General features: G+C 34.4%; 1 pseudogene; it reads left to right on the plus strand.

Annotated features, from left to right (window-relative positions):
• The first annotated feature begins 898 nt into the window (after window positions 1-898).
• Window positions 899-998, plus strand: LOC138818446 (U6 spliceosomal RNA; annotated as a pseudogene).
• Window positions 999-22826: the final 21828 nt, after the last annotated feature.

Consider the following 22826-nt stretch of genomic DNA (forward strand, 5'->3'; position numbering starts at 1 on the left):
AGGGTATCAATGGCAACTCTGTTTTAAAGTATTATTCCATTATCTCTACCTCAGTTTTTGGTAGAGTTAGACCTAAAACTTTACCATTTGTAAGCCTGGAGGCAAGAGGAAATACTGTGATTAAAACATTAATAATTTAAGCCTAATATCGAGGAGAAACCTATGGACTTCTCCAAGTTTTATGGAAATATTTGGTGATAGAAAGTCAGTAGTGGAAGTTCCTGCCTGGTTGGATGGTAGACAGACCAGGATATTAGGTAATCATGCATACGAACAATTTTTTCACCTTCTTGGCTTTAGCTACTTTTGAAATGATAGGTATAATAAACAATTGTATTTTGATAAAATACCTTCTATTCTGAACAATTCGGTCTGAACTGTTAATCGCTCTATGGACCCTTGTAACTAAGATTAGTTTTGTTCCAGTAAGACAATCTATGCTGTCAGGGTAAGATATTCTGGTTGGTTTGTTTCTACATGGGAGAAGGGTAAAGTGTCAGGAAGACATTTGTGCCAGTGAGACTTCTTTGCGAACTTTTAAGCTGCAGAAGTTTAGAAGGAGCTCTTAAGCAAGACTTCCTTTGAATCCATTAGCTCCACAAAGCTAACTCAGTTGATTAGTGAGTACTTGAAAAGGCATCACCTTTGGACTTAGCTATAAAGACTTCAAAATATGATCAAATTTAAAATGAAAACAACAAAATAGTCATTGACAAAAATTGCAAATGTGAGCAATCGACCAAACAATATAAGTTTTTCCCACTATACACAGAAATTTAGAGAAATAAGATCAATAGCATTTTAGGAACAATAAGGGCTCCTTGTTACAAATAGGCAACCAAGGATATATGCCTGTATAAAGATTGCATCATTAACTACTTAAATTTAGAGGATACTACAGCTTCAGCAGCAGGCCTAACCAAATGACAACAATACAGAGATTAACATGGCACTTGCAGAAGGATGATAAAAAAATTCGTGAACTATTCCATATTTTTCATTCTTCAAATGAAAGAAATGAAAAGCAGTTATTAAAAAGTTGATTACAAAAATACAAGTGTAACAATACATGCAATTCATAGAATTAAAGGTTAGTTTGACATCAGTGTATTAAATCTTCACTTTACAAAGGCTCTTACATAGCATAACCTTTACAAAACTTGAAATTAGATAATATTATCATCTTATCCCAAAGAAATAAAATACTATAAGGACCTAGGAAAAAAGGAATCTTAACTTTTTCTATATGGAATGTAATCTGAAAGGAGACATTTATTAATGAACCTATATATTATAAAAATGTAGACTTTAAAGTATTATATCTAGAAGATAATGAAATAGATTATGGACTTTATACAAACTTTGATATACTTTTTTTCAGACAAGCACCAGGAATAACTTTAGTTTCTATACTATTCATTTCAACAGATAAGGTAAAATTAAAAAAAAAAACACAAACTCTGCAGAAATCATTATAGATGCTTACAAAGAACTCTTGAATACATTTTGACATCAAAGTGAGGCAATTCACATGGAAGAATACCATGGAATCCATGAATTTTTAAATTAAGATATTGCTGTTGCTTTTTATTATGAAAATATTTTGTAGGGACACAAAAGATGGAATGGCACTTTTGGAATTTAAGAAATTAACCAAACCATTACTACGTAGGAGAATAATTTGTACAGCCTTCCATAACTTCAAAGAGGTAGTGATACATACTTATCCTTTTGGCAATATCAAATGCAGTTTCTTCCAAGTTGTTCTTCAGACCCGGTTTGAAATAATGGTTCAACAGAAGGAGATACAGCATATCCTTGCTATTTCTATTCCCAGCAGCAAGATGCAAGGGGGTCAAGAGGCCTTTAGTTTGGAGATTGGTATCTGCATCATGATGAATTAAGAAAGAATCCATTCTGGTATTAATCCATATATAAGTACTATGCAGGGGTGCCAAACCATTCACAGTTATTGCATGAATATCTGCCTTGACCTACCAACTCATGGACAATGTCTACATGTCCACTCTAGGCTTCCTGATGATGAGGGGTATACTTATCCTCATCCCTGGTATTCATATGAGTGGCCTTTTTGAAAAGTATTCTCTGCACTGCAGTAAGCCCAAAGAAGAAATTTGCTTGCATTCTTCTCCATTATTTTCTTGCAATTGATACCATTCCTCACGTTTTCATCTAGTTGATGGTCTTCATCAGAATTGCCTAACAAGAGACATTGAGTACCAGTGGGAATGAGGTGTCCATGTATTTCCTGAATAGTTCACGTTGGTTGAACTGGTCAGAAAAATCTGGTGAATTTCCTGCATGTTTTTTCACCATGATTTATTTTCTGTTTTTTCATTTTTACTATTTTAAATTATTCTAACTGGAGAGTAGGGAATTGATAGAGAGCAGAGGAAAGACTTTCCTCTGTATTCAAATGCCCAGACTGAAAATGAGGACCAGTGGTATCTTCATGTGCAGCTTATTCTAGGCATGAGAAAATAGGAAACAATGCCTTCTATGTAAATGATTTGGGAAATACAATGATATAGTGTAAGAGAACTTATTATTCAATATATGAGCTTTAAGAGCTTTCTAATACATCCATTATTTATTGGTATTCAACATTAGAAAAAAATGTATAATGCAGTAGTAAAATAGAAGTCCTTTGCATGACTACTTAAATGCTTTGTTTTTCTTTTTTTTTATTGTGAAAATACTGTACAGAGGGTTTACAATTACATGGGAAGATAGTGATAACATTTCTTATCAAGCATTGTAGCCTCATCCTTTGTTTACATTTCCCATCCCTTCCCAGTCTCCCCTAGTCTCCCTACCCAATCCTTCCCCCCCCCAACTAAAGTTGCAAAGTTCATTTTCGACGTGACAACATGTACTTCTCATTGTGGCAACAGGTCCACTTGTATCCTTATTTAAATGACTTGTTTTTCCCCTCTCCCTCCACAAATGATACTGACATCAAATACAATGAAAGCAGGGGTTATACTATGGGGAGGGACATACAAAGCAACAAAGAAATAATCTTATAAATACGTTAAAAACAAATGCATGAAAGAAAAATAAACATTTAAATACATATCTTAGGGTTCATTTTCCTAACTTCACCTAATCTGAGCTTTTCTGCTTGACTCATACATATACTAGATATTGCAAATAAGGGAAACCATGGGACCTATGTTTCTTTGGGCTTGGATTACTTCACTTAATATAATTATTTCCAAGTCTTTCCATTTCCTAAAAAATGGGGCAATGTCATTCTTCTGATGGAGGCATAGAATTCCATTGTGTATATATATCACATTTTCTTGATCCAATCATATAGTGAGGGGCATCTGGGTTGGTTCAATAACTTAGCTATGGTAAATAATGCTGCAATAAACATAGTTGTGCTGGTAGCTTTAGTGTGGTCTTGTTTGTAAACATTTGGGTAAATGCCCAAAAGTGGGATTGCTGGGTATCATAGGGGAGATCTATGTGGAGTATTTTGAGGAACCTCCATACTATTTCCAAAGTGGTTGAACAAGTTTACACTCCCACAATCAATGAAATAAGGTTCCCTCCTGTCCACACCCCCTCCAGCATCTGTTGTTGTTAGAGTTCTTGATTTTTGCCATTCTAACTGGGGTGAGGTGGTATCTCAATGTTGTTTTGATTTGCATTTCTTTTATGGCTAGGGAGGTTGAGCATTTCTTCATGTGTCTATTGGCTATCCATCTTTCTTCTTCAGAGAAGTTTCTCTTTAAGTCTTTAGCCCACTTATTTATTGGGCATTTGTTTCTTTGAGGATTTGCTCTTGAGGGATTTAATTTTTTGAGTTCCAAGTATATTTTAGATATGAGACCCTTGTCCGTTGTATAGCTTGTGAAGATCTTCTCCCAATCCGTTGGCTTTCTATAGATCTTGCTGGCTATGTCCTTTGCCATGCAGAAGCTCTGCAACTTCATGCAATCCCATTTGTTCAATCTTTCTTTGATTTCTTGTGTTTCTGGGTCTCTATTAAGAAAATGTAGGCCTGCGCCAAAGAGATCTAGGGTTTCCCCTATTCCATCCTGTAATGTTTTCAGAGTGTCTGCTTTGACTCCAAGGTCTTTGATCCATTTGGAGTTGATTCTGGTGCAGGGTGGTAGATAAGGCTCTAGCTTTAGTTTTCTACAAGTAGTTAACCAATTTTTCCAGCACCATTTATTGAAGAGGCTGTCTTTCTTCCATTCTAATTTTTTAGTTGTCTTTTGAAATATTAGTTCGCTATAGGAGTGTAGGTTCATTTCTGGGTTCTCAATTCTATTCCATTGGTCCTGAGGTCTGTTCTTGTTCAAGTACCAAGCTGTTTTGATTACTATGGCTTTATAGTAGAGTTTGAAATTTGGTATTGATATTCCTTCAGCAGTGTTCTTTCCTTTGAAGAGCGTTTTTGCTATTTGGGGTCTTTTACTGTTCCATATGAATTTTTGGACTGCCACTCCTATTTCCTTCAAGAACAAGGTTGGAATTTTGATAGGTATCACATTGAATTTGTAGATAGCCTTGGAAAGTATTGCCATTTTCACGATGCTAATGTTTCCAATCCCGGAGCATGGGAGTTTTTGCCATTTTCTAAGTTCTGTTTTGATTAACTTTTTAAAGTTTTTAAAGTTTTCATCATAGAGATCCTTCACTTCTTTGGTTAGTTTATTAAGTCAATTTGAACAGGCAGAAAAATGCACTGCCTTACCCAGGGTTTTGTGATCCTCTTCCCAGGTTAGTTCATTGTTAGGCAGATCTCCTTTGAGTATCACAAAAGAGGGATATGACTTTTTCCTCATGTTTTGAGATGTTGCGATGAGGCTAGGTTCTGGGTAGAGTTGAGGCCTCTCAGCAAACAGTAGCTTTTCCCAGGGGCTGGTTTGTGAGAAACTCACAGCACTCAGCCTGGAGCCATTCTCAGAGTTTCTGTTTACTGAATTTCAATTGATTATCAAGGCTGCTAAAGGGAGGAGCAGCCTATGGCTCTGATTATCCAGTGAAGAAAGCCACTCCTGGGGCTGGTGCCCTAGCTGGGTGTTTTTCCCTGGGTGGAGCTGAGTCTGCCAGGTCAGTTAGTTTCTTGTGACATGCTAAATGACTCTAGATTTCTTCCAAGGCCTGAGTTGGAGAGTGAGGATGTCAGGCTTCTACTCACGCTGAGTCTTGGTTCCTGGGTTGTCTCTGGTCTGCAAACTGCAGGTTGAAGATGTCTGTTCCTTGTCGGTTCTTGCTGGTGTTGAGTAGAATCTGCTCACCCGCCCTGTCTGGCTCCTTCTTCCCAGACTCTCTGTGATTTAGGTATGGCGACTGAGGCCACTGCTGCCACTTTTGCTTCCGAGGCAGCGGCTGCTGGCAAGTGCTCAGAGCTTTCTCCTTGCCTGGATTTTCCCTCTCTGGCCTAACTCTCTGTCCTATGAAGGCATTCTTGATGTGATTCTCTGGCTTAGGACTATTCACTGCAACTCTAAAACTGCTTTCTATTTTAGAGCTTGTTTAGCTTCTATCTTCTCCTCTGCCATCTTCCAATTCCGTGTTTTTTTTAAAGACATTTGTTTTCATCTAAAAAAGTAAGCCTGTCTATTGTCTTCTGTTGATTTTGATGATTGAAGATGCTTAATGACAAGTCAAAATGTGTTAGTAGTCCTTTGATATCAATTGTTTCATTTTTTCCTCTTGGAGAATATAATGATCAAAGCAATAGTTCAGAATCACCAATCAACAGTTCAGCATCATGCTTCCAGTGCAAGTGGAATACTAGTAAGTAATCCTCGATACCATTTTCCACAAAGTTTTGTCATAGATACAATCAGCCTGCCTTCTCTAGCTGCTTTCGTAGCCTGCACCTATTCCTTCATTGTGCAGGAAAAGTGTGATTCAACTGATTTCAGTCAGATCTGTTCCTAGATTTATCAAGGAATTAGATTCTTTTTTTAAAAATTAGTTATGGGGCCTGAACTCTGGGCGCGGGCACCGTCCTTGAGATCTTCAAATCAAGGCAAGCACTCTACCACTTGAGCCACAGAACCACTTCTGGATGGTTCTGTTTATGTGGTTCTGGTTTGGGAAATGGCAGAGAAGAAAGTGAAATGATGCAACCAAAAAAATGAAAGCAAAATAGATTAGGATAATTATGGAGCAACCATATTGTCTGTGAGAATCATGAAAGAGAGAGAGGAAGAGAGATACCGATGTGCAATGACTTAGCTAGCCAGAAAATCCATGTTTCTGATGAATTTACAAAGCAAACAATTTTATTTTTTTATTTGATTAAAGAGATGAAATAGAGTTTATGTATTTACTTGAAATTAGTAAATATATTTTTAGTAGCCTACATAAAGAAACATACCTTTGACCAAATTACAGACAAGTATCTTAATCCTTGGCCTGGGAAGGTGACTCAGTGGTAGAGTGCATGCCTTGCAGCTTACTATAGTGTAGAGGCCACTTTCCAATAAGGCCACTCATATGAATACTAGGGATGAGGATGAGTATACCCCTCTTCATTGGGAAGCCGAGAGTGGACACTGAGACATTGTCCATGAATTTGTAGCTCATGGCAGATATGCACTCAATTACTGTGAATGGCTGGACACCCCTGCACAGTGCTTATATGTGGAACATATTGCAACAACACACACACACACACACACACACACACACACACACACACACACACACACACACACACACACACACACACACATACACACATAAACACACACTTCATCAGATTTCTTCTTAAGTATTTTTGTGTATGGTCTTAAGAAGAAATTTACAGTACTAACGAGTTTCTGGCAGGACAATATAATCACTGCACATCTTGCTTCTATACTCTCAGTTTTAAATTATTAGCTGGGTATGTGCATTAGATAAGTATAGGAAAAAGTAGGAGCCACACGGGTGGCTCAGGTCTTTAATCCTAGCTAATCAGAAAGATGAAATCTGATAATTATGGTTTGAAACCAGACCAAGAAAAAAAAGTCCATTAGATTCTGGTTTGAAAGTAACCAGCAAAAGCTAGAAATGGAGCTCTGGTACAAGCAGTAAGATGCTAGCCTTGAGAAAACTAAAACAAAACAAAGAACAAATTCTGGTACAGAGTCAGGTCCTGAGTTCAAGCTCTAATATTAGTACTAAACTAATGAAGAAATGAATTAGCTAATTAATTACCTAAAATAAATTAAGTGGTCACGTGTGGAATGGCAGGTAAAATGTAACAATCATGGTGACTGGATTATGTATTATTTTGTAATAAGGCAAATTATCATTTGTCCTAATCACTAATATTGTATTTGAACAATAAACCCTGAATTTGGCATGTGTGTATATGTGTGTGTACATGTGCACACATGTGTGTTTATATGTGTGTGTGTGTGTTGTTGCAATGTTGGTTGCCAATAAGAACAGAGAGAGGCTGAAAAGAGCTATGTTGCAGTTTTTTTTTATTTAACAGTGTTCTGTCCTGTCATTTCAGTGGAACCACCCTTCTGTACATTTTACTTGTTAAATAATAACATCATCATAATTAAAACATTTACAAAATTAAGTTAGATATAAGAGATCATTTTCAGGTCTTAGTATATGTTAGGTAAAAAGAAACACATATAACTAGGTAATGAGTTATTGCTATAAGATGACTGTCAGTACAAAATATGTATTTGACCTCTTAAATTGGTCATACTTTTAAGATATACTCATGGAGTGATTTTGACTGACTTGACCAAACAGTTATTACTCTCTGGTTATTCCTGTGAAACTCAAGGTGGATATACTCTTTCCGGATTTCTGTTGAAAGTAACTTTCTTTGTAAGATCGTATCTATTCACACTAAGATAATCAACCCCATATTTTTTAGGTTTGAATATCCCATCATATTGACTGAAAATCAGTATTGTGGCTTTGCTTGTTAGATATATATTTCAAAAAAATCAACAAAAAACATGTGTCACCTCCAGATTGTGGATGCATTTGTAGTTGTTTTTTACATACAAAAGTTTCTTCATTAATAGTTTTTTGTGGGAGTAACTATCACAACTTTAACAAATAATGTTTTTTGAATATCTTTTCCAATATAATATCCCAGAGCGAGTCTTGCAATTTCTGAAAACCCTTTAAATATTAGTATTATTTTGTTCATTGACTATACAGCTAAAGATATTTCTGAAACAAATATTGTTAAGAGCTGAAAATGTAAGTGGGCATATAGGCTTTTTTTTTGCATCATTTTATTAAAAGTCAGTTTTTTCGAAACTAAAAGAAATAGAATAAAATAATGTAAGTGAATTGGGTAACATCCTTATAATTTTGTTTTCTATTAGCACTGTCTTTGAATGTATATGATACAGTTAAATTATTTTTTGTGTCACTGTGCTTGTTATTTTTATAATAATAGTTTATAATTGAATCTTCAGTATCATAACAAATTTTGAAAAATGTGGTAGTATTGATGTCTTTTGTTTGGGGGGAGGGAGTCTGGTAGTGGGGCCTGAACTCTGGGGGTTGTCCCTCAGCTCTTCAGCTCAAGGCTAGTGCTCAACCACTTGAGCCACACCGTCACTTCCGGCTTGTTTCTTTTTGTTTGTGTGATGCTGAGGAATCAAACCCAGGGCCTCATGCATGCAAATCTAGCGCTCTACCGCTGAGCCACCTTCCCAGCCCTTCACGTCTTTTTAAACCAATTGTATTCAGAAGTTGGAAAGTTTTTAATTCATGCTTAGGTCTTGGTGTCTATGATTTTTAACCTCTCGTTCCTAACATTAATGATAGGCCAGAGTGCATTGTTGGGTATAGGAAAGGTAAAATATTTATCTAGGGTCAAAGGTGATTTTTATAGCAGTCTTGCTTTAACTGCATTTTAAAGTAGTACCTTTCTCTCAAAATATTGGATATAAAAAGCAATCAAAATATTTAAAATGATAAACAATTTAGCTGAGCTACAATGTGGAAATGATTGGTCCATAAGACATGCAGTCTGTTTTCATCAGGAATTGGGGAGTTCATTCTTTCAGTAAGACTGTGTTAAACAGAGATAGGATCCAGGCAGTGCAGTGTTGAGTGAAGGGATAAAATATGATTTCAATTATTTTGAGCTAGAAATCATGAATCTTATACTTTAGCAGTTCATTTCACCAGGGAGGTATGCATTGATATGAACTTTGAGTTTTCATATTACAGTTCCCTATTTTCTAACAATGTTAAAGAGAAATATTATGAGTGTACACAATAATTCTGGGGAATTTTCCTATTATTTGTAGACTAAGTGCTGGTATTTTAGTCATAAAATAGAATGTGGTTTATTGACAGTGGGAGATGAACCTCAGGCTAACACTTACAATATGTGCAATGTTGTAGTAGTAATTACAACTCTGAAGACTTCAATATCATCATCTGAGAATTAAAAATGTAAGTACTTCCACTTTATGCAATTATTGTGAGGATTAAATTAGATACAATAGGTAAAGTACTTGGAAAAACAATCAATTAGCATTTGGTACATTCTACCTGTTATTTTACGATGTGATGAATTCTAACATTTTTACGTTGATTTTATATGTGCAATTTCATGTATTAATATTCATTGCACTGATCACTTTCCTGTTACTATGAGGAAAAAAAGTTCAAAGAAAATTTCTGAGGAGGAAACTATTATATTGACTCATGGTTTAAGAGAACACAGTTTAAGATCAAATGCATCCATTGTTTTTAATCATATTTTTCTTATCTTAACTAGTTGTACATGGGAATTTCCATTCAATAAATGACTTTTTAAATTATAATGGATCTTTATATAACTTTTCTCTGCCCTTCCAAACCTCACCACACTTCAATTTTTTCTAGTTTCATATTATTTGCATTAAATATAATGTCTTCACTCTTACTCTATAACTCTCTTTATTCCTCCCCTTTGACTTCCCCTCACATCTTCAAAGTGATAGTTTCCCGGTATTCATTTTGTTGGATTAAAAGATCAATTTTATAAGAAAATACACCATTTAAATGCTCCTGTGCAAATAGCATGATTTGGTTACTATTGTTTTGTAAACTTGTATAAAGTTCTAGGTTCCAAATATGAGATTGAACATGGGTCCTTTGTGTGTCTGGCTCTGACTTCGTTTACTTAACATATTTTTAGATCTATCCATTTCTTTGCAAATAATGTAACAGTCCCCATAATGGATAGGTGCAATCCAATTCTGTATATATGACACACTTTTGCCAACCATCCCTCTGCCAAAGGACATCTTGTCTGTTTCCATAACTTGGTTATGGTGAATAGTACAGTAATGAATATGATTGTGAAAGTGATTTTACTGTAACCTTTTGGAAGAATTCATCACTATCTTTCTGTGAGCAATCCTCTAGCCAGTTTTAAAGAATAAGTACATCCCTCCCTTCATCTTCATTACAACGTAATGAAGATGAAAAAACACACTACCCCATACAGGTCTCAATAAGCTAAAACCACACTGTGCCCATATTCTTTCAATACATTTTTAATAATTGTACATATAATTTAGTGAGAACCTTCTATGTACTTTCCTAATGTGGAAATTAGAGACATAACAACAGTGTAAAATAAGAAATATGCATTTTAATTAGCTATTATCATTTTTAAAATCTTTTTCAACTCTAACTAAAAACCTCACTTATTATTATTTTAATCTTTATTTGATTACTTCATCTATCGCCTAAATTATAACAGATGAGTTAAATACAAAGGCAAAAAGTGTGTTTTGTTTTTGACACTCATGTGTGAGGATGCACAATATGGGCAAATAGATGGATCGGAATTAATAGCAATTATAAATTTTGTTAAAGTAGAGATGGTTTGCCCAAACTGATTCATAATTTATTCAACAAAAAGAAACGTGTCACAATTCCCTTTGTTTTGCTCCTATTAAGTTTTGTTGCCATTTTATTTTATAATGAAGGATGATTTCATATATCTACTGTAGATACAATAATATGTTAAAATATTTCTATCCGTATGTATTGATATATAAATACACATATATAACACAGGTTACAATGATAATTTATAACTTCTGTAACTATACAATTACTGAATTATTAAATACATCAACGGCTCATGCCTGGAATCCTGGTTACTCAGGAGGCTGAGATCTGATGTACATGGTTTAAAGCCATCCTGGGCAGGAAAGTCCATGAGCCTCTTATCTCCAAACAACCAACAGAAAATCAGAATTGGAACTGTGTCTCAAACTAATAGAGTGGTAGCCTTGAGAAAAAAAGCTCACGGACATCACCCAGGCTCTTAGTTCAAGAACTACAATCTACCCAAAACAATCTATTTAATGTACACCTGTGAAAGGAGAATATTTCCATCACCCAAATGCACATCCATGCTCATTTGCAAGGTAACTGTGTTTTGTCTGAAGTACCAATAAACATTATCACTAAAGTAGAAAGCATTGGAACGTGGGTTAATTCTATCACTCTCATGGATTTTTCTCCACTCAAATACTCAAGTGTTACAATTATTCCAATTATTTATAATCATAGCTTTTATCTTTAATACACCTAATATTACAGTTTGAATTCAGTGTCTTGTGCCCACTAACTGGGTGTTCTTACCACTTTGTCCTATGCCCAGCCCTAAATTATCCTGATTATATTTTCAGATAGAAACTGGCTTCCTACTTGTGTATGATCTTGGCCTCGTTCCACTTTATGTTATTCTTCCTGGAATTTAGAATAACAAGTGCATGGTATTTTGTACAGATCTTTCATTCTGGTATGGGCTTTAGCCACTGTTCTCACAACAGTGCACTCCCATGTAGTCAGGATTTTCATAAGCTTGTCATAGCTGACTATTTTTAAATCTTTCATTTCCTGCAAGTTCTTGAGTACTGAATTAATTTGTGTTTTCTTGGGTTGTTTTGTTTCATTTGAATCTATGTGTTGAGTTGTTCCTCACTTTTCCTTTTGTTTCTTTCCTTCTAGTTCTTACCTATAGTGCTGAGAAACCATTTCTTCTTTCTCAAGATAATTAGGGTGAATATTATTTATTCCAAAGCAATTTCAGTAACATTTAAACAGCATCATATCTATGAATGGTACACAAATGCTAAGGGCTGAGAAGGGTGTTTTTACTTTCAAAGCAGTCTTTGGCATCACAGACAGATCATTAAATGTATGAAGATAATATAAATACAGATGAATGCCAGGAGGAGAAAAACCTATTATAAATTGTTTGACAGAGGCTTCCCTTTTAGTTTAAGAAATATATTGCTTGATGCAGGATTTCACAAAATCGTATTGCTAGGAGGAACCTAAACAATCATCTAATACTATAAATTCAGAGTGATGAATTGAATTCCTGAATAAGTCACTTTTGGGTCAAATAAAAGCAGGCTTCCAAAAAGAGAGTAGATTTTAGAGAAACATAAAGAATTTTATGTAAATAGTTCCTTAGCTGATTTTGTAATTTTGTAAACTAATACAGGAAAATAAAGTACAGCAAAGTAAAAGAATAAAGAACTTCACATTGAAATACTCATTTGTGTGTGTGTGTGTGTGTGTGTGTGTGTGAGTGTGTGTGTGTGTGTTCATGCCCATGCGAGTATGCAAACGCAAATGTGCATGTTCTCATGCATGCATTCATCATTCTTGAAGCTTGATAGTGGCTAAGAACTATTACTAAGCATCTGTACGCAAGGATAGTGGTCTTCCACTTCAGCCACTTCTTTTTTTTTTTTAGATAATTTCTTGTATTTTCATGATTGGACTAGCTTTGAACAGTGGTCATCAGATCTCATACTCCTGAGAAGCTAGCTAAGCTTATTCAGCCTCTGAGTACCTAGTTAAAATTCTGAATGTCCTCTATGCTTCACTGCTCTTTTATTCTTTTCCTGAGGTAATCACAAGCCTAAGTCACATATATGTCTAATTGCTTTAAAAATACTGTTACTGCTTGGCACCAGGGGCTCCCATTGATACTCTTAACTACTTAGGAGGCTTGAGAACTGAACCCAGGCCAAAAGGTTAGTGGAATTCCTTCTCACTCTATAGCTGGGTGCATTGGATCATTTCCAACATCCTTCACTATCTAGTTACTAAGATTGGAAAGACTGCGGACCCAGGCCAGTCAAGGTAGCAGGTTAGACAAGATGGTATTCATCTCTGATGCCACTGATGATGGGAAGGCTAAAAGGACAGATTAGGTGCATGTTCTTGTGGAAAGGTAACACCTATCCTAAAATTAACCACTGATATGACACCAGCTTAGCAAGAAAAATATACCCTAAGTTGAAATACCCACAATTTCCCACTACCAAAATAAGTATATACATGAACATTCAAGAATTTAGTACAATCTGTTCTTTGCTCTAATATCAGCTTCATCTGATTATCATATGATGTAACAGAATAGTGTTTCAATTAAACTTATGATAATTTAAAAAGACCTAGAAAATTCTTTCTCACTTACTAAGTTCAAATGTATGGCATATTGCCTCATTTCTTACATTTTTGACTACCACTATAAATTAATCTTATGATTATTATTAATAGTAATTTATTCTGATTTATTGCTTTACTTTGTAACAGTTTTTAAAATTTTTGCTTCTCTGCTGAGGTTGAAGTATTTAAATCGTATCATCAAAATATATTCCTTGGGTACTTAAGGCAGTTTTTTACAAAGTTTTTAAGCAATGGCTTCTAATAATTCTTAACTGGTATATTATTTGGTTTATTTTTAATTTCAATTTAATTTTATTTTAATGGTAATGTACACAGGGGTTACAGTTACATAAATAAGGTAAGGTAATGAGTACATTTCTTAGGGAAGGAACATTGTTATCTCTTCCATCGATTCTTTTGTACACTCAAAACAAGAACTACTGATGATTTTGCTGTTGCTATTGATCCATGGGTTCTTTTGCTTTCTTTGTTAATGCATTTTTATTATAAAATTGATATACAGAGGGTTTACACTTAATTAAGTGTAGACTTCATTTTATTTTCTAAATTTCAAATTTTGGGCTTAAATGTTTTCTTTTGTTTCTTTAAGATATTTCTTTTTTTCAGAGGATTAGTTAATTTATTTTTGCATGATATTTACACATGTAAATTATTCAGACATATATTTTGCTTTTATAATATTTAATATGTGACTATTAAAAATTTTCTTAAATTTTATATGATTAATAATTGTAAATAATTTTTTCTTACACTTACAAATATATTTGTCCAGGTAACAAATACTGTATTTTCAAGAAGTACATACTTTATTAAGAAAGGCTTCATTACTTGGTCACTTTGTGGAATATTTTTACTTCTATTAAAAAAAAGTTTGAGCTCCGCATGGTGATTTGTGGCATCCATTTTCTAGCTATGGTGGGAAGTGTAAATAGGATTTGTAATTCGGGAGATACTGAGAAACGCTGTGACCTTATTATAAAACTATTCAGAGTGAAATGATTAGAGGTATAACCATCGCTAGTGTTATATAAAGCACCTAGCTATCATATTCTAAATCTTGAGTTAAAATATCAGTAACATCAATTTTTTGTCAAAATAAAAGGATACATGTTTCCAAATGTTTATTATTTCAACTTATTTTTAAAGGTTCTCATGTCACCTATTAATTTTCAGTTTTCTTAATCTATTAAAATCCAAGTATATTGTGACTATTTTATTTCTACTAAACTTGTAAATAGTACGTGCAATATCATGATTCCATATATTAACACACTTTTACTATCTGTGATAATTTCCTCCGTTTAATATAATTATATCAATATTCCAAATGTGTGTATGTGGTGTATATGTGTGTGTTTATGTGGTTTTTGTATGTGTGTGCTTTGTGTGTACTTTGTAATGTTTGGGAGATCACACCATTGTTTCACACATGCTAGGCCAATGTTTTACCACTGAGCTATGCTTCCTAATTATAATCCAAATAGTGTTTTACATCATGACTTTGAAACTTTCATTCCTAGTATGTTTTTTCAAAATTATACAATAAAATGTGCTCCATATTCTATCCACGCTAGCAATTGTTATTGTTACTTAGAATATTCCCACTGCCTTTCCACTTCCAAACTCTTGTGTTTGTTATTGATAAAGGTTTTACTTTGCTTGTTTTCTCTCTTCATTCCTTTTCCCTTTAGAGTTTAACTCTTCTTTCTCTTATTTCTTTGGGAATTATCATATTCTTATTACAAATTCTTACATTTGTAACAGGTATATACAATGCTTCATTTTCTATTTTATTTTTTCCCATTTTCGCTGACTTTTGGTCCAAACTATTAGATGGATTAAAAGGAAACTTGACTCACGACACTTTAGTTTTCTCCTTCTCTTCTCTGAAGTCTTTCTGTTTTTTGAAACACAATAGCAATGACATATAGCTCCTACATGGTCCATCATTCCTTCCCCTCTCACTCTCGTCTGTTGTACAGCTCAAGTTGTTATCAATCAGATTTATTATGCTACAGCATTATCTAAATCTTAACTCATTCCTAAATTAATTTTAGTTGGTTGTTTCATGTATTCTCTAAAGAAATTTTTCTATATATAATATCTGGGGTCTTGTTTTGTACAAGGTACAAATATGAGTGACTATCAAACATCTAGATATCTCTGTAGAATATTGGTCCACCTGCTCAATAAACTAGTATGTAAATTCAAGGAATACAGGTCAATCAGAACAACCTTGTAAAATGGTGTAGTTTGAACCTTCATACTAGCTTTGAATCTTATTACCATGTTAGTAGTGAAGACAAAATAGTTCTAGTACAAAAGCAGACACATAGAAGAATGTAACAGATTTGTCAAAAAATTCTTATTTTTATGGTCAATAGATTTTGAAATCTATCCTATGACTTTATGAATTAAAAATAGAATCTAAAATCGGTGTATTTGCACTATTGTCTCTCAAGATTTAAAGAATGATCTTATACTACTACCTCAATCCTTTTTTGTTTTGTTTTGTTTTTTGTCATTCATGGGGCTTGAACTCTGGGCTTAGGGGCTGTCCGTGTGCTCTTCAGCTCAACGTGAGTGCCCTACCGCTTGAGCCACAGCACCAGATCTGGTTTTCTAGTGGTTTATTGGATATAAGATTCTCATGGACGTTCCTGCTCGGGATGGCTTTAAACTGTGATCTTCAGATCTCAGACTTCTCAGTAGCTAGGATGACAGTTATGAGTCTCAGGCACCTGTCTTACCTCCATCCTAATACTAAAATTTAAAATAAAAAATGATTATCAAACTAAATGTGAGATGTGAAAACCTATAAAACATAAATGTAAATGACATTGCATCAGTAAAGGTTTCTAAAAATTTGACATGGAAAGCATTAGTGGCTAAAGAAAGCAAGAATAAACTGGATTGTATCAAGTGATAGCCTTTCATAATTCAAAGGACACTATAACCAAAGTTAAAACATATCCAATTAAAACATATCGAACAGATACAGGGAACATATTTGTTAATCCTACAGTGTTAATGCTACAATGAGTCTGAATCTTAAGTATTTTTATATCTTCTAATTCTATGTAAATTTTTCCTGATATGATAATTCTTTAAAGAACTTATGTAAATTAAGTCAATAGGAGGAGCATATGAAATAAGCTCCTCTTTAGTATCTAAGAAAAAAGAAAAAGAAAACTCACTACTATGACCCTAATATAAAAAGATGACACAAAATATAGTAATGCATTTGTGGAGAAATTGATAACCTCTATATAGGAGAATGATTTGTATAATACTGTGATCATTTTAGCAAGCGAGATTCAAGTCTTCAAAAGGTCAAAGACAATTGTAGATGATCCAGCCATTACACTTCTATGTATGTATTAAAGAGAAGTAAAAAACTTGTTTGGACAGGGAATGTAGTTCATTGACAGTGCACTTGAATAGTATGTGTGAGACACTGGAAATAATCCCCAAAAACCAATTTTGAAAAGACACCCTATAGAGGATGTATGCTGGAAATATTCCTGTAACAGAATTTTATATCTACTTTAATGTCTGTTCTAAAATTTACAACATTTCTATTTGAAGAAATGCAAGTTTGTTAAAATTATGCTTGGAAAACCTATTATTGTCCAATTTACTTCCGAAGCACTAAAATATATACAATAAAAGGAGATTATATATTGCATGTGAATTTCATGTCAGCAAATAAAGAAAACTATTGTTAAAAATACTTCACACAAATTGCAGAATACCTAAAAAGATGTTTTCAGTGTTGGCTAAAAATTCATTGTAAACTACAGCGTTTAAAACAAAGATGTGTTTTCTGTGTAATTTGAGTTTTTTTGGTCTTTTTTTTTTTGAGTTTATACAGAGATTACTCAAACAAAAATTGGATGTAATAACTGCAATATCTAGGAATTATGCATCACTAATAAGTAATTGATAACCTTTTCTGGAAGAAACTTTTAGCAAATGACAGGAGACCCAAATCTATGCATCTGCATTTTATGAAAGTCATATGTTACTTAGTCAATCCAATTGCTTTTCTCTACTTCGCTAGGAAAAAAATTATTCTCAATGTAAGAGCCAATAGCAGTGAAAAAAAACAAAATACATAATCATCTTGATTTATTTGTGAAACTATGAAATGAAATAAAACAATTCCACTTAAGCGACTCCAATATTAGTACCTATGAATCTGTTCCTGAATGCTAATATCCATTGAATTTTTTAAATTTTAATTTCTACCAACATATAAAAACTAGAACAAGAAAACAAATATACTCTGAGAGCAAACCAGCCTTGGACTAATTTTCTTAATTGTTTGAAATTACAAAAGAATTTATACCATGAAGAAAATGATTTTTTCCCTATGGAAATCAATTAAGAATGTTTATTATTTAATATAACACAAATACCAAACAAGAGTATTTTTATATAATCATTACAAATATAATTTTATTATTATAGTAAAATAGAATAAAAAACCAGTCCCAATGTATTATCATTATTCTTAATTCCTAATCATATAGCTTAAATATCTTAAACAAACTAAATAGTCATGTCTTTAACATAAACCTAAATATTCTATACTTTTTAACTCAACATTTTTCAGGGACATATATTCATGTTTCTAAGAAATGTTCACAGCATTTAAAAGGTGCTTTTGTGAAATTAATGTGATATATTTTTGTTGTTGTCGTTGTTTGCAAGGCCTGTGCATTATCGCTAAGCCGTTTTAGGCTCAATGCCAGCATTCTACAACTTGAGGCACAGAGCTAATTCCCGTTTTTAGTGGTTAAATAGAGATAAGAATCTAACAAGTACTTTTTTTTGGGGGGGGGTCCAGTCGTGGGGCCTGAACTCTGGCCTGGGCGCTATCCCTCAGCTCTTCAGCTCAAGGCTAGTGCTCGACCACTTGAGCCACAGCCCCACTTTCAGCTTTTTTCTTTTTGCTTATGTGGTGCTGAGGAATCGAACCCAGGGCCTCATGCATGCAAGGCAAGCGCTCTACCACTGAGCATTCTTCCCAGCCCTAGACTACGTTTTCTAATTATATGAGCTTTTTAAATTGGCACATCTCTAGTGGTAGATTATGAAGTAATGGTTGGTCAAGTAGAGGGTATTTTAAAATGATGACAGGAAGTGACTACTACTAAATATTGGATTATTTTGAGAAGGCAGTGATGATAAAATGTTCTAGAACTGAAGGTGATGTTCATAGTCCAACTTTAGACATTCTATGAATCATTGTATTTTATCAAAGAATTTCAGATTGCATTTACATTAACTTTAGGAAAAATTTTAGGATAGTAGTGGGTGAACCTGAGTGATAATTTAGAATTTAAAATCAGAGAATTCTGTAATAAATGAGTTTAGTATGTTGATGAATAAGACTATCAATAAAATATTATCTGTAACATATCCTCTGAGTGACTATGTGTGACATTGCTAACCAGTGAATATTCTGCAAAATTATGTAAACTGAGGGATGAAATAGGATTGGGAGGAATGAGGGATGATGAACCTCAAGGTGCATTGTATTATCCATGAAATGTGTCTTAGTGTTAGACTGTTTGCTTTGAATGTATGAAGCCCTGGGTCTGATTCCTCAGTAATACATAAACAAAAAAAGCTGGAATTGGCACTATGACACAAGTCGTAGAGTGCTAGCATGAGGAAAAGAATTGCAAGGACATTGCCAAGGCCCTGAGTTCAAGCCCCAGGATTAGCCAAAAATAAAAAAGATGCATCGTATTAAGCCAGGCACTAGAGGCTCATGCTTGTTTTCCTAGATACTCAGGAGGCTCAGGATGGAGGTTTGAAGCCAACGCTGGCAGGAAAGTCTGTGAGATTCTTATATCCAATTAAATATCAGAAAAATCTGAAATTGCTTCTGTGCCTCAAGTGATAGAGTTCTGGTGTTCATCCAAAGGAGCTCAGGGACAATGCCTAGACCCAGAGTTCAAACCTCAGGAGTGAAAAAAGACAAAAAACTCACTTTACACTATTCATAAACTGCTTTGTCAAACAGCAATTCCCATTCAACTACTTAATGTTAATTAAAAAATACGATAAAAATAAAATACGAATCATTTTGGGAACAAGACATAGAATTGAAAGGTTGTTTACAGGGGACAAAGTAAATTTTATATCAGGCAGTTTGAGTTGAAATTTGTTCTTGTCTTCTTACATTATTTATGAAAGTGATATTACTGCCAGTTATGGGTCAATTTCCTTGAGGAACAGACTGTATTCTGCTTTCTTTTCATAGGAAATCATACAGGTGATTTTTTTGTCTCTCTTTTTTTTAAATTGTGAAAGTACCTTACATAGGGGTTACAATTACACGGGCAAGGTAATGAGTACATTTCTTATTAAGCATTGTTGCCTCCTCCTTTGTTTCCCCTTTCCAACCCTTCCCATCTCCCCCTCATCCCTCCCAGCAAAGTTGTACATTTCAGTTTTTGAAATAAAATCTTGTACATCTCATTGTTCCAATGGGTCCATCTGTATCCCTATTTAAACAATCTCTATTTTCACACACCTCCACAAATTATACCAACATCAAATACAGTGAAAGCAGGGGATATACCGAGGGGGATGGATATACAAAGCAACAAAGAAATCATCTTATAGTATGTTAGGAACAATCACAAGAAAGAAAAAAATTGAATCCTTATCTTGGGGTTCATTTCGCATAACATCAACTTAACTGACCATTTCTGCTAGTCTCAGACATAAATTAGTTACTGCAAATAAGGGAAACCATGGGACTTCCATTTCTTTGGGCCCGGCTTAATTCACTTAATTCAATTTTTTCCAAGTCTTTCCACTTCCTAACAAGTGGGGCAATGTCATTCTTTCTGATGGGGGCATAGAATTCCATTTTTATACCACGTTTTCTTGATCCATTCATCTTCTGAGGGGCATCTGGGTTGGTTCCATATATTACCTTTGGTAAATAAATCTGCGATAAACATGATAGTGCTTATAGCTTTGTTTGTGAACATTTGGGTAAATGCCCAAAAGTGGGATTGCTGGGTCATAGGTGAGCTCTATGTGGAGTCTTTTGAGGAACCTCCATACTACTTTCCAAAGTGGTTGAACAAGTTTACACTCCCACCAAGAATGCTGCAAGGTTCCCTTCTCTCCACATCCCCTGCAGCATCTGTTCTTATTAGAGTTCTTGATATAGCCATTCTAACTGGGTGAGGTGGTATCTCAATATTGTTTTGGTTTGAAATTCTTTTATGGCTAGGGAGGTTGAGTATTTCTTCATGTGTCAATTGGGCATCCTTCTTTTCTCTTTACAGAAGTTTCTCTTTAAGACTTTAGGTTGATAGTTTTTGTCTTTCCCCTCTACAAATTATACCAACATCAAATACAGTGAAAGCATGGGTTATACCGTGGGGGAGAGACATTAGTGGTTATGTCAAAAAACAAACTTTACAACTTTGGCGGGGGGTAGTTGGGGTGGGGTAAAAATCGGGTTGGGGGAGGTAGGGGGACTATGGGAATGGATGGGAAGCAGAAACAAACAGGAGGCAACAATGCTTGATAAGAAAGGAACCGTTATCTTGCCCATGTAATTGTAAATCCTCTGTACGGTATTCTCACAACAAAAAGAAAGAAAGAAGAAAGAAAGAAAGAAAGAAAATAATAACCAAAAAAGAAAAAGAAATGTACTCATTACCTTGTTCATGTAACTGTAACCACTCTTTACAGTATTTTCACAATAAAAACCAATTTTAAAAAAAGAAAAAAAAAGACTTTAGCTCACTTATTTATTGGGCAGTTATTTCTTTGAAGATGTGTTGTTGGGGAATTCAATTTTTTGAGTTCCAAATATATCTTAGATATGAGACCCTTGTCCGTTGTATGGCTAGTGAAGATCTTCCAATCCGTGGGCTTTCTCTTGATCTTTCTAGCTAGGTTCTTTGCCATGCAGAAGCTCTGCAATTTCATGTAATCCCATTTGTACAACATTTACTTGAATTGTTGTGTTTCTGGGTATCTATTAAGAAAATTTCGGCCTGTGCTAAGGAGACCTAGGGTAGCTCCTAATCTGTCCTGTAATGTTTTCAGAGTTTCTGCTTTGACCCCGAGGTCTTTGAACCATTTGTAGTTGATTCTGCTGAAGGGTGATATATAAGGATCTAGCTTTAGCTTTTTACAAGTAGTTAACCAATTTTGCCTCCACCATTTACTGAAGAGGCTGTCGTACTTCCATTCTAGTTTTTTAGCTCCCTTACCGTGGATTAAGTTGCTATAGGTCTGTGAGTTCATTTCTGAGTTTTCAAATCTATTCCATTGGTCCTGAGGTCTGTTCTTGTGTCAGTACCAAGCTCTTTTGATTACTATGGCTTTGTAGTAGTGTTTGAAATTTGGTATTGATATTCCTCTTGCAGTGATCTTTCTGTTGAGGATCATTTTAGTTATTCGGGGTCGTTTATTGTTCCATATGAATTTTTGGATTTCCTTTTCTATTTCGTGGAAGAATAAGGTTGGAATTGTGATAGGTATCGCATTGAATTTGTATATAGCTTTGGGAGGTATTGCCATTTTCAAGATGTTGATCCTTCAAATCCAGGAGCATGGGAGGTTTTTCCACTTCCTAAGTTCTGCTTTGATTTCCTTTTTCAGGTTTGTAAACTTTTCGTCATAAAAATTCTTCACTTCTTTGATTAAGTAAATTTCTACGTATTTTAAATTTTGTGTGGCTATTTTGAATGGAGTTGCCTTCCTGATTTCACCCAGTCTTTACTCAGTGTTGTCATAAAGATAAGCCATTGTTTATTGAGGGTTAATTTTATACCCTGCTTCTTTACCAAAGTTTTGAATCAGCTTCAGTAATTTGGAAGTGGAGGCAGTTGGATTCTTTAAATAGAAAATCATGTCATCTGTAAATAGTTTTACTTCATCTTTCCCCATTTGGAACCCCTTTGGGTTTCCATCTTGTCTTATTGCGGTAGCTAGGCATTCTTATACTAAGTTGAAGAGAAGTGGAGAGAATGGATATCCTTGTCTCATTCCTGAGTTAAGAGGAAATGGCTTTATTTTTCCAACATTAAGTATAATGCTGGCTGTAGGTTTGTCATGTACAGCTTTCTTTGTATTGAATAATGATTCCTGGATTCCTAATTTTTTCAGACCCATCATCATAAAGGGTTTGATGGATCTTGTCAAATGCTTTTTCTCCATCTGTTGAGATAACCATGTGGTTTGAGTTATATTAATTGATTGTGTATATTGAACCAGCTTTGCATCCCTGAAATGAAACCTGTTAGATTGTGATGTATGATTTTTTGGATGAATTTTTGAAGTTTATTGACCAAAATTTTGTGGAGAAGTTT

The sequence above is a fragment of the Dipodomys merriami genome, unplaced genomic scaffold (genome assembly GCF_024711535.1).
Source record: "Dipodomys merriami isolate MVZ:Mamm:240054 unplaced genomic scaffold, mDipMer1.0.p SCAF_76, whole genome shotgun sequence".
Classification (NCBI taxonomy): domain Eukaryota; kingdom Metazoa; phylum Chordata; class Mammalia; order Rodentia; family Heteromyidae; genus Dipodomys; species Dipodomys merriami.